Here is a 16,726-nt window from a genome sequence, read left to right on the forward strand (position 1 = left end):
GGAGGGATCACATTTTAGTCATTCAGTGATTCAAAGAATATGACCTTTTAATATTCTTTCAGATGTTTTCTGACTCTAAATGTTCTTTTCTCATTTCTTAGGTTTTTCTAATTTACAATTAAAACATTTTCAGCTTTTTTCCAACTTCTTCTTCTGTGTAACCTTCAGCTTTTAGCAGTTCAGCACTTTTGTTTTCAGGTTAAATTCGTTTTTTTTTTTTTTTATCTCATTCAATATTTTTAACTCAAAATTCAGTAATTAATTCATTTCAGTGCATACATTCAGATTCAAGCATTCACACTGCAGTTTCTTCAGAAAATGCACTTTCTAGTTGTGTGGATGCTTTAAGCATCCACACTATTGAGTTCCTGTTTCTCTTTATTCTTTATTATTATTATTCTAGTTGCTTCCGTACACTTTTTGGCACTTAACTACTTCCACAATTTTCAGCCGATTTTCACCGTTCAAATTTTAAACTATTCTGCTATTTCTGCTAATTTACGCTACGATTTTTGCTATTTTTAACTATTATACTTTTTAAAATATTAAGCTTTTTTCCTTTAATTTGTCCCATTGAAATGAATGGGAAACTTCTGCAATTCTGCTAAATTTTGCCTGTTTTTGAAACTTAACTACTTCCTCATATTTTCACCTAGAACAACCATTCAAACTTTAAAATGTTCACAAATTATTGGGCTATTCAGGTATGATTCAGCTTTTTCAAATGTTTTACTGTTTTACTTTTATGCCTCTTAAAGTTTTGAGTTGCAAAATTGTGATTTTTCACAAAATACATGCGTTGTTATGGTTGCTATGCTCTTGGCTTCCAGTGTGCCACTGAAGGTTTTGCAATTTTCACTTCATGTCCGAACAACTTCTTGCTACTTGCTCAATTTTCACTCAACTTCCACAAATTATACATCAAAACGTAGGTATTTTTGCTGGCTTTCAGAAAATGTCACTATCATTGTTGTGGGATTTATAGAATTTTTGCAAATCTCCTCAGACCAACACAAGGTCTCAAAACTCTCCATATAAAGTCAATGGAGAGCTTGTTCAAAATCATCGCTGGATTTCTGTAATGAGAGGCATATTCGAATCGTCATATCTCCTTAACGAAGCAAAGTTAAGACATGAGGCTTGTCCCCGAATATCTTCAGACACCCCTGACGCTCACAATTCAAGAATTTCTTTCTCACCTATTACCGTTCTGAAATGAGTTGGACTTGTTTGAGGGTAGGAAATTCGTCCTTCGCTCAGATTTCTTCAGATTTAAAACTCTGGAAATGAACCACTTTTTTCTCTCGTCATAATTTCTTTTTGGATTTCCACAGAGACCTGAAAATTTCCATGATTGTTCACCAAAGCCTGCTGTCTCTTACGGTGAAAGAATGATATCGATACTCCAAATAGATTTCGAGTTAGAAAGCGTTGTTTGAGGGCAAGTCAAGGCAGTTTTTGCTTCGCTCTACTCAGTTATGGTGCATTACAAGTCAAATATCTTTAATAATTCATATGTTAATGATAAATTGTAAACACTGGAAGATTCCCCCATCTCTTCTGAACAAAACGGTGTAAGAATGACCGCTCTAGCCCCTACGGTTTGGAAATTATGGTCATTTGTTTGAGGGGAGTCCTCACTATGAGAAATAGGCTGCAATAATCCTGTGCCTCTCTGTGCTGCGTGTGTAAAAAGAGGCACATGTTTTGGCGGGAAAAAGTACACAGGCTCTCTGATTGGTGGATTCAAATTCAGCAGCTCCCAGGCTGACCTAGAAACTTACTTCTCTCTCCCTGTGCATTTTTTTGCTGATTTTTTCATTTAACAAGTATATTTGAGGGACCCTCAGCATGTTCAGCATTTTTTCAGCTGTCCATTTTGCTTTTCCAATTTTTCTGTTTAACTTATTACTATTGTGCTAAATAATACTATTTCTGCTATTTTATAAGATTTGTGCCTAATATAGTATTTCTGCTAAATTACAATATTTCTGCTTTTTATACTATTTGTGCTAAAACATAGTATTTCTACTAAATGTAGTATTTATGCTTAATCATACTATTTCTGCTTTTTATGGGATTTGTGCCTAATATACTATTTCTGCTTTTTATAGGATTTTTGCTCAAACATAGTATTTCTACTAAATGTAGTGTTTATGCTTAATCATCCTATTTCTGCCTTTTATAGGATTTGTGCTTAATATAGTATTTCTGCTAAATTATAGTATTTCTGCTTTTTATAGTATTTGTGCTAAAACATAGTATTTCTACTAAATGTAGTATTTATGCTTAATCATAGTATTTCTATATATTTCTGCCAGGTCCCCAGGCAGCCAATCCTCTGTGAGGACTGAGAAATTCAAATTTTCAAATCAGGGCCTGCACTGCTTCCCAGCCAATCATATATGTGTCCTGAGGCATTCAAATTTGCATATTGGGGCCTTCATGGCTTCTAAGCCAGCCAATCATATCTGAGGGCTGAGGAATTCAAATCCACAAATCAGGGCCTGCACAGCTTCCCAGCCAGCCAATCATGTATGTGGGCTCCAGGTATTCAAATTTGCATATTGGGGAATTCGTGGCTTCTAAGTCAACAAGTCATCCATGTCATATATCTCTAAAAATTCATATTTTAATGATAAATTGTCAACACTTGAAGATTCCCCCATCTCTTCTGAACAAAACGGTGTAAGAATGACCGCTCTAGCCCCTATGGTTAGGAAATTATGGTCATTTGTTTGAGGGGAATCCTCACTATGTGAAATAAACTGAAAGAAGCAGGTCTATGTCTCTGTGCTGCGTGTGTAAAAAGATGCACCTGTTTTGGCGGGAAAACGTAAACAGCCTCTCTGATTGGTGGATTCAAATTCAGCAGCTCCCAGGCTGACCTAGAAACTTACTTCTCTCTCCCTGTGTGTGTGTGTGTGTGTGTGTGTGTGTGTGTGTGTGTGTGTGTGTTTAGTGGGAGAGAGAGGACCCTGCCCTTATTTGACAGCATGTCATTGTAGGATTTAAATTGAACATAGTTAGACTGGTTGACTGGATTAGAGCCTGTGTTTTTGTGTCTCTCTGTGCATTTGTGTTTCAATAAGTTATTACTATTATGCTAAATCATGGTATTTCTGGTACTTTTCGGTACTTGTGCTAAATACAGTATTTCTGCTAAATCATACTATTTCTGCTTTTCATAGGATTTATGCCTAATATAGTATTTCTGCTAAATTATAGTATTTCTGCTTTTTATAGGATTTGTGCCTAACATAGTATTTCTGCTAAATTATAGTATTTCTGCTTTTTATAGGATTTGTGCCTAACATAGTATTTCTGCTAAATTATAGTATTTCTGCTTTTTATACTATTTGTTCTAAATTATAGTATTTCTGCTTTTTTATAGGATTTGTGCTTAATATAGTATTTCTGCTAAATTATAGTTTTTCTTCTTTTTATAATATTTGTGCTAAAACATAGTATTTGTACTAAATGTAGTATTTATGCTTAATAATAGTATTTCTATATATTTCTGCCAGGTCCCCAGGCAGCCAATCCTCTGTGAGGACTGAGACATTCAAATTTTCAAATCAGGGCCTGCACAGTTTCCCAGCCAATCAAATAAGTGTCCTGAGGCATTCAAATTTGCATATTGGGGCCTTCGTGGCTTCTAAGCCAGCCAATCATATCTGAGGGCTGAGGAATTCAAATCCACAAATCAGGGCCTGCACGGCTTCCCAGCCAGCCAATCACATATGTGGTCTCAGGCATTCAAATTTGCATATTGGGGAATTCGTGGCTTCTAAGTCAACAAGTCATCCATGTCATATATCTCTAAAAATTCATATTTTAATATTAAATTGTCAACACTTGAAGATTCCCCCATCTCTTCTGAACAAAACGGTGTAAGAATGACCGTTCTAGCCCCTACGGTTAGGAAATTACGGTCATTTGTTTGAGGGGAGTCGTCACTATGAGAAATAGACTGCAAAAATCCTGTGTCTCTCTGTGCTGCTGCGTGTGTAAACAGATGCACCTGTTTTGGTGGGGAAAAGTGCACAGCCTCTCTGATTGGTGTATTCAAATTCACCAGCTCCCAGGCTGACCTAGAAACTTACTTCTCTCTCCCTGTGTGTGTGTGTGTGTGTGTGTGTGTGTGTGTGTGTGTTTGTGTGTGACAGAGAGAGAGAGAGAGAGAAAGCCTTTTAATGGGATGATCCCATTGTAAGATTCAAATTCAATATATTTAGACTGGTTGACTGAATTGGATCTTGTGTGTGTGTCTCTCTGTGCATGTGTGTTTCCTCATGTGTACATATTTGTAATTGTGTGGCAGTCATAAATTTTTTTGCTGATTTTTGTCATTTAACAAGTATATTTGAGGGAACCTCAGCATGTTCAGCATTTTTTCAGCTGTCCATTTTGCTTTTCCAATTTTTCTGTTTAACTTATTACTATTGTGCTAAATCACACTATTTCTGCTATTTTATACGATTTGTGCTTAATATACTATTTCTGCTTTTATAGGATTTGTGCTTAATATAGTATTTCTACTAAATCATAGTACAGTATTTCTGCTTTTTATGGGATTTGTGCTAAAACAAAGTATTTCTACTAAATGTAGTATTTATGCTTAATCATACCATTTCTGCTTTTTATAGGATTTGTGCTTAATATAGTATTTCTGCTAAATTATAGTATTTCTGCCAAATTATAATATTTGTGCTAAAACATAGTCTTAATTTAAAATTACAATATTCATAGTTCATCACAGTGTCTCTGGTAAATCACAATATTTCTGCTCTGTTGTACTATTTTTCTAAATCATAGTGTTTCTGTAATGTTTAAGTATTTTTGGCTAAATATATTCTTTCTGTTATCTTATACTATTTCTCCTAAATTCTTGTATTTTTGAGAAGTTATCATGTTTCTGGTAAGTTACAATATTTCTGCTAAATTCTGCTATGCTATTGTATTTCTGCCAAGTATTATGTTTCCTCTAAGATATTGCAGTTCTGCTAAGTTATTCCATTTTAGCAAACTTCTTTTGCTTCTGCAAAGTTTTTACAATTTCTGCAACTTTTCAGCTTTTTCAGCTACTTTTTGCATACAGCTTCAGCTTTAAGCATCCACACTGCATTTTCGCAGGAAATGCAAATTTTTCTAGTTATTATTAGTGTGAATGCTTGAAAAGCATTCACAGTATTGTTGTTGTAATCTTTATTATTAGTGTGAATGCTTGAAAAGCATTCACAGTATTGTTATTCTAATCTTTATTATTATTATTATTATTATTATTATTATATTTTATTCTGTATTCCGTACGTTTTTTGTAATCCTATAACTTCAAAACCGTTCAACTTAGAAAAACCATTCAAACACCGTTAGATTCCTATTCTTTTGGACAACACTGCTTCCATTTTTCATATTTTTAACATTTATATTTTTAATTTTATTCAACTTTATTCAACAAAAATTTATAATGTATTTCAATGGGGAGACCCTTCAAATCCTCATTCAACTTACTCATTTTTAAACTCTTACTACTTCCACATACATTGACATAGAGCCACCATTCAAACTTTAAAACGAAGACAAGACATTCAACTATTCAACTTGCATTTATCTTTTCAATATCTATTATACTTTTTCTTCAGTTCCAGTTTAAGTTTCATGATGTTTTTTCACCCGTTTCAGAGTTTATAATGGGTGTGTATGGGACGGAATGTTGGGGCTAGAGTGAGGCAGCTCAACTGCTAGAGTGAGAGGAGCAAAAAAATTAATCTTAAAATCTTTTTTAAAACTGCTGCTGTGTCCGCAGCGTTTGCTCTACAGGTATGATTTTACCCTCAAAACGTAGCCATGGCTGTCCTCTTTCATCCAATGTGTTTACTATTGTACTAGGTGTTATGGTTCTTTCGTAAATGTCACCAATGCACAGCCTCCTCCCTCCAACTCTTCCATAGACTCTAATGTTAAAATGGCTCAGAAGGTTCGTTTGAAAATCAGAAGAGCATGGTGTCTTTACACTGTCACCACGTCCATATAATAAACTCCACAGGCATGAAAACTGAGAATTAGGTAGACTAGACATTGCTGTCGCTCACGGTGAAAGAATTTTGTCAATACGACTTTTACTTTTCATTTGGGAGCGATTTGTTTCGGCCTGACTTTTCTGTTCATTTTAAGCAGCAAAAGTGAGGTGCATGTCTGTGTACGTGTGTATGGAGCCCTTGGGTGCAGTCACTATAGCAACCAGGCTCACACCTGCCTGCTTAACGAGCTCTGCCTGCCACTGTACCAAGATTCATCTTAAACACTTCTCTTTCAACTGCTGCTGTGTCCACAGTGTTACAGCCATCATTTTACCCTCAAATTGTCGCCATTATTGTTCTCTTTCCAACACCGTGTCTTTCAAAGCTCAGGCATTTAAACTTTTTAAACTGTGTGGATCAAAGTGGAGGGATCACATTTGAGTCATTCAGTGATTCAAAGAATATGACCTTTTAATATTCATTCAGATGTTTTCTGACTCTAAATGTTCTTTTCTCATTTCTTAGGGTTTTCTAATTTACATTTAAAACATTTTCAGTTTTTTTCCAACTCCTTCTTCTGTGTAACCTTCAGCTTTTAGCAGTTCAGCACCTTTGTTTTCAGGTTAAATTCGTTTTTTTTTTGTTGTTTTTTTTTAATCTCATTCAATATTTTTAACTCAAAATTCAGCAATTAATTCATTTCAGTGCATACATTCAGATTCAAGCATTCACACTGCAGTTTCTTCAGAAAATGCACTTTCTAGTTAGTGTGAATGCTTGAAAAGCATTCACAGTATTGTTATTCTAATCTTTATTATTATTATATTTTATTATTTTTCCGTACGTTTTTTGAAAGCCTACTCCTTCAAAACCGTTCAACTTAGAAAAACCATTCAAACACCGTTAGATTCCTATTCTTTTGGACAACACTGCTTCTATTTTTCATATTTTTAACATTTATATTTTTAATTTTATTCAACTTTATTCAACAAAAATTTATAATGTATTTCAATGGGGAGACCCTTCAAATCCTCATTCAACTTACTCATTTTTAAACTCTTACTACTTCCACATACATTGACATAGAGCCACCATTCAAACTTTAAAACGAAGACAAGACATTCAACTATTCAACTTGTATTTATCTTTTCAATATCTATTATACTTTTTCTTCAGTTCCAGTTTAAGTTTCATGATGTTTTTTCACCCGTTTCAGAGTTTATAATGGGTGTGTATGGGACGGAATGTTGGGGCTAGAGTGAGACAGCTCAACTGCTAGAGTGAGAGGAGCAAAAAAATTAATCTTAAAATCTTTTTTTAAACTGCTGCTGTGTCCACAGCGTTTGCTCTACAGGTATGATTTTACCCTCAAAACGTAGCCATGGCTGTCCTCTTTCATCCAATGTGTTTACTATTGTCCTAGGTGTTACGGTTCTTTCATAAATGTCACCAATGCACAGCCTCCTCCCTCCAACTCTTCCATAGACTCTAATGTTAAAATGGCTCAGAAGGTTCGTTTGAAAATCAGAAGAGCATGGTGTCTTTACACTGTCACCACGTCCATATAATAAACTCCACAGGCATGAAAACTGAGAATTAGGTAGACTAGACATTGCTGTCGCTCACAGTGAAAGAATTTTGTCAATACGACTTTTACTTTTCATTTGGGAACGATTTGTTTCGGCCTGACTTTTCTGTTCATTTTAAGCAGCAAAAGTGAGGCGCATGTCTGTGTCCGTGTGTATGGAGCCATTGGGTGCGGTCACTATAGCAACCAGGCTCACACCTGCCTGCTTAACGAGCTCTCTCTGCCACTCTGCCAAAATTAATCTTAAACACTTCTCTTTCAACTGCTGCTGTATCCACAGTGTTAAAGCCATCATTTTACCCTCAAAACGTCGCCATCGTTGTTCTTTTTCCAACATCTTGTCTTTCAAAGCTCAGAGATGTAAACTTTTTAAACTGTGTGGGTCCAAGTGGAGGGATCACATTTTAGTCATTCAGTGATTCAAAGAATATGACCTTTTAATATTCTTTCAGATGTTTTCTGACTCTAAATGTTCTTTTCTCATTTCTTAGGGTTTTCTAATTTACATTTAAAACATTTTCAGTTTTTTTCCAACTCCTTCTTCTGTGTAACCTTCAGCTTTTAGCAGTTCAGCACCTTTGTTTTCAGGTTAAATTCGTTTTTTGTTTTTTTTGTTTTTTAATCTCATTCAATATTTTTAACTCAAAATTCAGCAATTAATTCATTTCAGTGCATACATTCAGATTCAAGCATTCACACTGCAGTTTCTTCAGAAAATGCACTTTCTAGTTAGTGTGAATGCTTGAAAAGCATTCACAGTATTGTTCTTCTAATCTTTATTATTATATTTTATTTTTCCGTACGTTTTTTGAAAGCCTACTCCTTCAAAACCGTTCAACTTAGAAAAACCATTCAAAGATCGTTAGATTCCTATTATTTTGGACAACATTGCTTCTATTTTTCTCATTTTTAACATTTATATTTTTAATTTTATTCAACTTTATTCAACAAAAATTTCCCATGTATTTCAATGGGGAGACCCTTTAAATTCTCATTCAACTTACTCATTTTTAAACTCTTACTACTTCAACATACGTTCACATAGAGCCACCATTCAAACTTTAAAACGAAGACAAGACATTCAACTATTCAACTTGTATTTATCTTTTCAATATCTATTATACTTTTTCTTCAGTTCCAGTTTAAGTTTCATGATGTTTTTTCACCCGTTTCAGAGTTTATAATGGGTGTGTATGGGACGGAATGTTGGGGCTAGAGTGAGGCAGCTCAACTGCTAGAGTGAGAGGAGCAAAAAAATTAATCTTAAAATCTTTTTTAAAACTGCTGCTGTGTCCACAGCGTTTGCTCTACAGGTATGATTTTACCCTCAAAACGTAGCCATGGCTGTCCTCTTTCATCCAATGTGTTTACTATTGTCCTAGGTGTTACGGTTCTTTCATAAATGTCACCAATGCACAGCCTCCTCCCTCCAACTCTTCCATAGACTCTAATGTTAAAACGGCTCAGAAGGTTGGTTTGAAAATCAGAAGAGCATGGTGTTTTTACACTGTCACCACGTCCATATAATAAACTCCACAGGCATGAAAACTGAGAATTAGGTAGAGTGGACATTGCTGCCGCTCACGGTGAAAGAATTTCGTCAATACGACCTATACTTTTCATTTGGGAGCGATTTGTTTCGGCCTGACTTTTCTGTTCATTTTAAGCAGCAAAAGTGAGGCGCATGTCTGTGTACGTGTGTATGGAGCCATTGGGTGCAGTCACTATAGCAACCAGGCTCACACCTGCCTGCTTAATGAGCTCTGCCTGCCACTGTCCCAAGATTCATCTTAAGCACTTCTCTTTCAACTGCTGCTGTGTCCACAGTGTTACAGCCATCATTTTACCCTCAAATTGTCGCCATTATTGTTCTCTTTCCAACATCTTGTCTTTCAAAGCTCAGGCATTTAAACTTTTTAAACTGTGTGGATCAAAGTGGAGGGATCACATTTGAGTCATTCAGTGATTCAAAGAATATGACCTTTTAATATTCTTTCAGATGTTTTCTGACTCTAAATGTTCTTTTCTCATTTCTTAGGTTTTTCTAATTTACAATTAAAACATTTTCAGCTTTTTTCCAACTTCTTCTTCTGTGTAACCTTCAGCTTTTAGCAGTTCAGCACTTTTGTTTTCAGGTTAAATTCGGGGTTTTTTTTTTATCTCATTCAATATTTTTAACTTAAATTCAGTAATTATTTCATTTCAATGCATACATTCAGATTCAAGCATTCACACTGCAGTTTCTTCAGAAAATGCACTTTCTAGTTCTATTTTATTATTATCTATTCCGTACGTTTTTTGAAAGCCTACTCCTTCAAAACCGTTCAACTTAGAAAAACCATTCAAACACCGTTAGATTCCTATTCTTTTGGACAACACTGCTTCTATTTTTCTCATTTTTAACATTTATATTTTTAATTTTATTCAACTTTATTCAACAAAAATTTCCCATGTATTTCAATGGGGAGACCCTTCAAATTCTCATTCAACTTCCTCCTCTTTAAACTGTATCTACTTCAACATACATTGACATAGAGCCACCATTCAAACTTTAAAACGAAGACAAGACATTCAACTATTAACCTTGTATTTATCTTTTCAATATCTATTATACTTTTTCTTCAGTTCCAGTTTAAGTTTCATGATGTTTTTTCACCCGTTTCAGAGTTTATAATGGGTGTGTATGGGACGGAATGTTGGGGCTAGAGTGAGGCAGCTCAACTGCTAGAGTGAGAGGAGCAAAAAAATTAATCTTAAAATCTTTTTTAAAACTGCTGCTGTATCCACAGCGTTTGCTCTACAGGTATGATTTTACCCTCAAAACGTAGCCATCGCTGTCCTCTTTCATCCAATGTGTTTACTATTGTACTAGGTGTTATGGTTCTTTCATAAATGTCACCAATGCACAGCCTCCTCCCTCCAACTCTTCCATAGACTCTAATGTTAAAACGGCTCAGAAGGTTGGTTTGAAAATCAGAAGAGCATGGTGTTTTTACACTGTCACCACGTCCATATAATAAACTCCACAGGCATGAAAACTGAGAATTAGGTAGACTAGAGATTGCTGCCGCTCACGGTGAAAGAATTTCGTCAATACGACCTATACTTTTCATTTGGGAGCGATTTGTTTCGGCCTGACTTTTCTGTTCATTTTAAGCAGCAAAAGTGAGGCGCATGTCTGTGTACGTGTGTATGGAGCCATTGGGTGCGGTCACTATAGCAACCAGGCTCACACCTGCCTGCTTAACGAGCTCTGCCTGCCACTCTGCCAAGATTCATCTTAAACACTTCTCTTTCAACTGCTGCTGTGTCCACAGTGTTAAAGCCATCATTTTACCCTCAAAACGTCGCCATCGTTGTTCTTTTTCCAACATCTTGTCTTTCAAAGCTCAGGCATTTAAACTTTTTAAACTGTGTGGGTCCAAGTGGAGGGATCACATTTGAGTCATTCAGTGATTCAAAGAATATGACCTTTTAATATTCTTTCAGATGTTTTCTGACTCTAAATGTTCTTTTCTCATTTCTTAGGTTTTTCTAATTTACAATTAAAACATTTTCAGCTTTTTTCCAACTCCTCCTTCTGTGTAAGCTTCAGCTTTTAGCAGTTCAGCACTTTTGTTTTCAGGTTAAATTCGGGTTTTTTTTTTTTTATCTCATTCAAGATTTTTAACTTAAATTCAGTAATTAATTCATTTCAGTGCATACATTCAGATTCAAGCATTCACACTGCAGTTTCTTCAGAAAATGCACTTTCTAGTTATTATTATTATTATTATATTTTATTCTGTATTCCGTACGTTTTTTGTAATCCTACTCCTTCAAAACCGTTCAACTTAGAAAAACCATTCCAACACCGTTAGATTCCTATTCTTTTGGACAACACTGCTTCCATTTTTCATATTTTTAACATTTATATTTTTAATTTTATTCAACTTTATTCAACAAAAATTTATAATGTATTTCAATGGGGAGACCCTTCAAATCCTCATTCAACTTACTCATTTTTAAACTCTTACTACTTCCACATACATTGACATAGAGCCACCATTCAAACTTTAAAACGAAGACAAGACATTCAACTATTCAACTTGCATTTATCTTTTCAATATCTATTATACTTTTTCTTCAGTTCTAGTTTAAGTTTCATGATGTTTTTTCACCCGTTTCAGAGTTTATAATGGGTGTGTATGGGACGGAATGTTGGGGCTAGAGTGAGACAGCTCAACTGCTAGAGTGAGAGGAGCAAAAAAATTAATCTTAAAATCTTTTTTAAAACTGCTGCTGTGTCCACAGCGTTTGCTCTACAGGTATGATTTTACCCTCAAAACGTAGCCATGGCTGTCCTCTTTCATCCAATGTGTTTACTATTGTCCTAGGTGTTATGGTTCTTTCGTAAATGTCACCAATGCACAGCCTCCTCCCTCCAACTCTTCCATAGACTCTAATGTTAAAATGGCTCAGAAGGTTCGTTTGAAAATCAGAAGAGCATGGTGTCTTTACACTGTCACCACGTCCATATAATAAGCTCCACAGGCATGAAAACTGAGAATTAGGTAGACTAGACATTGCTGTCGCTCACGGTGAAAGAATTTTGTCAATACGACTTTTACTTTTCATTTGGGAACGATTTGTTTCGGCCTGACTTTTCTGTTCATTTTAAGCAGCAAAAGTGAGGCGCATGTCTGTGTACGTGTGTATGGAGCCCTTGGGTGCAGTCACTATAGCAACCAGGCTCACACCTGCCTGCTTAACGAGCTCTGCCTGCCACTGTACCAAGATTCATATTAAACACTTCTCTTTCAACTGCTGCTGTGTCCACAGTGTCACAGCCATCATTTTACCCTCAAATTGTCGCCATTATTGTTCTCTTTCCAACACCGTATCTTTCAAAGCTCAGGCATTTAAACTTTTTAAACTGTGTGGATCAAAGTGGAGGGATCACATTTGAGTCATTCAGTGATTCAAAGAATATGACCTTTTAATATTCATTCAGATGTTTTCTGACTCTAAATGTTCTTTTCTCATTTCTTAGGGTTTTCTAATTTACATTTAAAACATTTTCAGTTTTTTTCCAACTCCTTCTTCTGTGTAACCTTCAGCTTTTAGCAGTTCAGGACCTTTGTTTTCAGGTTAAATTCGGTTTTTTTTTTATCTCATTCAAGATTTTTAACTTAAATTCAGTAATTGATTCATTTCAGTGCATACATTCAGATTCAAGCATTCACACTGCAGTTTCTTCAGAAAATGCACTTTCTAGTTATATTTTATTCTGTATTCCGTACGTTTTTTGTAATCCTACTCCTTCAAAACCGTTCAACTTAGAAAAACCATTCCAACACCGTTAGATTCCTATTCTTTTGGACAACACTGCTTCCATTTTTCATATTTTTAACATTTATATTTTTAATTTTATTCAACTTTATTCAACAAAAATTTATAATGTATTTCAATGGGGAGACCCTTCAAATCCTCATTCAACTTACTCATTTTTAAACTCTTACTACTTCCACATACATTGACATAGAGCCACCATTCAAACTTTAAAACGAAGACAAGACATTCAACTATTCAACTTGCATTTATCTTTTCAATATCTATTATACTTTTTCTTCAGTTCCAGTTTAAGTTTCATGATGTTTTTTCACCCGTTTCAGAGTTTATAATGGGTGTGTATGGGACGGAATGTTGGGGCTAGAGTGAGGCAGCTCAACTGCTAGAGTGAGAGGAGCAAAAAAAATAATCTTAAAATCTTTTTTAAAACTGCTGCTGTGTCCGCAGCGTTTGCTCTACAGGTATGATTTTACCCTCAAAACGTAGCCATGGCTGTCCTCTTTCATCCAATGTGTTTACTATTGTACTAGGTGTTATGGTTCTTTCATAAATGTCACCAATGCACAGCCTCCTCCCTCCAACTCTTCCATAGACTCTAATGTTAAAATGGCTCAGAAGGTTCGTTTGAAAATCAGAAGAGCATGGTGTCTTTCCACTGTCACCACGTCCATATAATAAACTCCACAGACATGAAAACTGAGAATTTGGTAGACTAGACATTGCTGTCGCTCACAGTGAAAGAATTTTGTCAATACGACTTTTACTTTTCATTTGGGAACGATTTGTTTCGGCCTGACTTTTCTGTTCATTTTAAGCAGCAAAAGTGAGGTGCATGTCTGTGTCCGTGTGTATGGAGCCATTGGGTGCAGTCACTATAGCAACCAGGCTCACACCTGCCTGCTTAACGAGCTCTCTCTGCCACTCTGCCAAAATTAATCTTAAACACTTCTCTTTCAACTGCTGCTGTGTCCACAGTGTTAAAGCCATCATTTTACCCTCAAAACGTCGCCATCGTTGTTCTTTTTCCAACATCTTGTCTTTCAAAGCTCAGAGATGTAAACTTTTTAAACTGTGTGGGTCCAAGTGGAGGGATCACATTTTAGTCATTCAGTGATTCAAAGAATATGACCTTTTAATATTCTTTCAGATGTTTTCTGACTCTAAATGTTCTTTTCTCATTTCTTAGGTTTTTCTAATTTACAATTAAAACATTTTCAGCTTTTTTCCAACTTCTTCTTCTGTGTAACCTTCAGCTTTTAGCAGTTCAGCACTTTTGTTTTCAGGTTAAATTCGGGGTTTTTTTTTTTATCTCATTCAAAATTTTTAACTTAAATTCAGTAATTATTTCATTTCAATGCATACATTCAGATTCAAGCATTCACACTGCAGTTTCTTCAGAAAATGCACTTTCTAGTTATTATTATTATTATATTTTATCTATTCCGTACGTTTTTTGTAATCCTACTCCTTCAAAACCGTTCAACTTAGAAAAACCATTCAAACACCGTTAGATTCCTATTCTTTTGGACAACACTGCTTCTATTTTTCATATTTTTAACATTTATATTTTTAATTTTATTCAACTTTATTCAACAAAAATTTATAATGTATTTCAATGGGGAGACCCTTCAAATCCTCATTCAACTTACTCATTTTTAAACTCTTACTACTTCCACATACATTGACATAGAGCCACCATTCAAACTTTAAAACGAAGACAAGACATTCAACTATTCAACTTGTATTTATCTTTTCAATATCTATTATACTTTTTCTTCAGTTCCAGTTTAAGTTTCATGATGTTTTTTCACCCGTTTCAGAGTTTATAATGGGTGTGTATGGGACGGAATGTTGGGGCTAGAGTGAGACAGCTCAACTGCTAGAGTGAGAGGAGCAAAAAAATTAATCTTAAAATCTTTTTTAAAACTGCTGCTGTGTCCGCAGCGTTTGCTCTACAGGTATGATTTTACCCTCAAAACGTAGCCATCGCTGTCCTCTTTCATCCAATGTGTTTACTATTGTCCTAGGTGTTATGGTTCTTTCGTAAATGTCACCAATGCACAGCCTCCTCCCTCCAACTCTTCCATAGACTCTAATGTTAAAATGGCTCAGAAGGTTCGTTTGAAAATCAGAAGAGCATGGTGTCTTTCCACTGTCACCATGTCCATATAATAAGCTCCACAGGCATGAAAACTGAGAATTTGGTAGACTAGACATTGCTGTCGCTCACGGTGAAAGAATTTTGTCAATACGACTTTTACTTTTCATTTGGGAGCGATTTGTTTCGGCCTGACTTTTCTGTTCATTTTAAGCAGCAAAAGTGAAGCGCATGTCTGTGTACGTGTGTATGGAGCCATTGGGTGCGGTCACTATAGCAACCAGGCTCACACCTGCCTGCTTAACGAGCTCTCTCTGCCACTCTGCCAAAATTCATCTTAAACACTTCTCTTTCAACTGCTGCTGTGTCCACAGTGTTAAAGCCATCATTTTACCCTCAAAACGTCGCCATCGTTGTTCTTTTTCCAACATCTTGTCTTTCAAAGCTCAGAGATGTAAACTTTTTAAACTGTGTGGGTCCAAGTGGAGGGATCACATTTTAGTCATTCAGTGATTCAAAGAATATGACCTTTTAATATTCTTTCAGATGTTTTCTGACTCTAAATGTTCTTTTCTCATTTCTTAGGGTTTTCTAATTTACAATTAAAACATTTTCAGCTTTTTTCCAACTCCTTCTTCTGTGTAACCTTCAGCTTTTAGCAGTTCAGCAATTTTGTTTTCAGGTTAAATTCAGGTTGTTTTTTTTTTTTTTTTATCTCATTCAAATTTTTTAACTCAAAATTCAGCAATTAATTCATTTCAGTCCATACATTCAGATTCAAGCATTCACACTGCAGTTTCTTCAGAAAATGCACTTTCTAGTTAGTGTGAATGCTTGAAAAGCATTCACAGTATTGTTCTTCTAATCTTTATTATTCCATTTTATTATTATCTATTCCGTACGTTTTTTGAAAGCCTACTCCTTCAAAACCGTTCAACTTAGAAAAACCATTCAAACACCATTAGATTCCTATTCTTTTGGACATGATTGCTTGTATTTTTCTCATTTTTAACATTTATATTTTTAATTTTATTCAACTTTATTCAACAAAAATTTCCCATGTATTTCAATGGGGAGACCCTTCAAATTCTCATTCAACTTACTCATTTTTAAACTCTTACTACTTCAACATACGTTCACATAGAGCCACCATTCAAACTTTAAAACGAAGACAAGACATTCAACTATTCAACTTGTATTTATCTTTTCAATATCTATTATACTTTTTCTTCAGTTCCAGTTTAAGTTTCATGATGTTTTTTCACCCGTTTCAGAGTTTATAATGGGTGTGTATGGGACGGAATGTTGGGGCTAGAGTGAGGCAGCTCAACTGCTAGAGTGAGAGGAGCAAAAAAAATAATCTTAAAATCTTTTTTAAAACTGCTGCTGTGTCCGCAGCGTTTGCTCTACAGGTATGATTTTACCCTCAAAACGTAGCCATGGCTGTCCTCTTTCATCCAATGTGTTTACTATTGTACTAGGTGTTATGGTTCTTTCATAAATGTCACCAATGCACAGCCTCCTCCCTCCAACTCTTCCATAGACTCTAATGTTAAAATGGCTCAGAAGGTTGGTTTGAAAATCAGAAGAGCATGGTGTCTTTCCACTGTCACCACGTCCATATAATAAACTCCACAGACATGAAAACTGAGAATTTGGTAGACTAGACATTGCTGTCGCTCACAG

The sequence above is a fragment of the Aulonocara sp. 'chitande type north' Nkhata Bay genome, linkage group LG18, assembly GCF_057382095.1.
Source record: "Aulonocara sp. 'chitande type north' Nkhata Bay isolate Kocher_YH1m ecotype deep benthic linkage group LG18, A_spYH_male_GT1.1, whole genome shotgun sequence".
Lineage (NCBI taxonomy): Eukaryota > Metazoa > Chordata > Actinopteri > Cichliformes > Cichlidae > Aulonocara > Aulonocara sp. 'chitande type north' Nkhata Bay.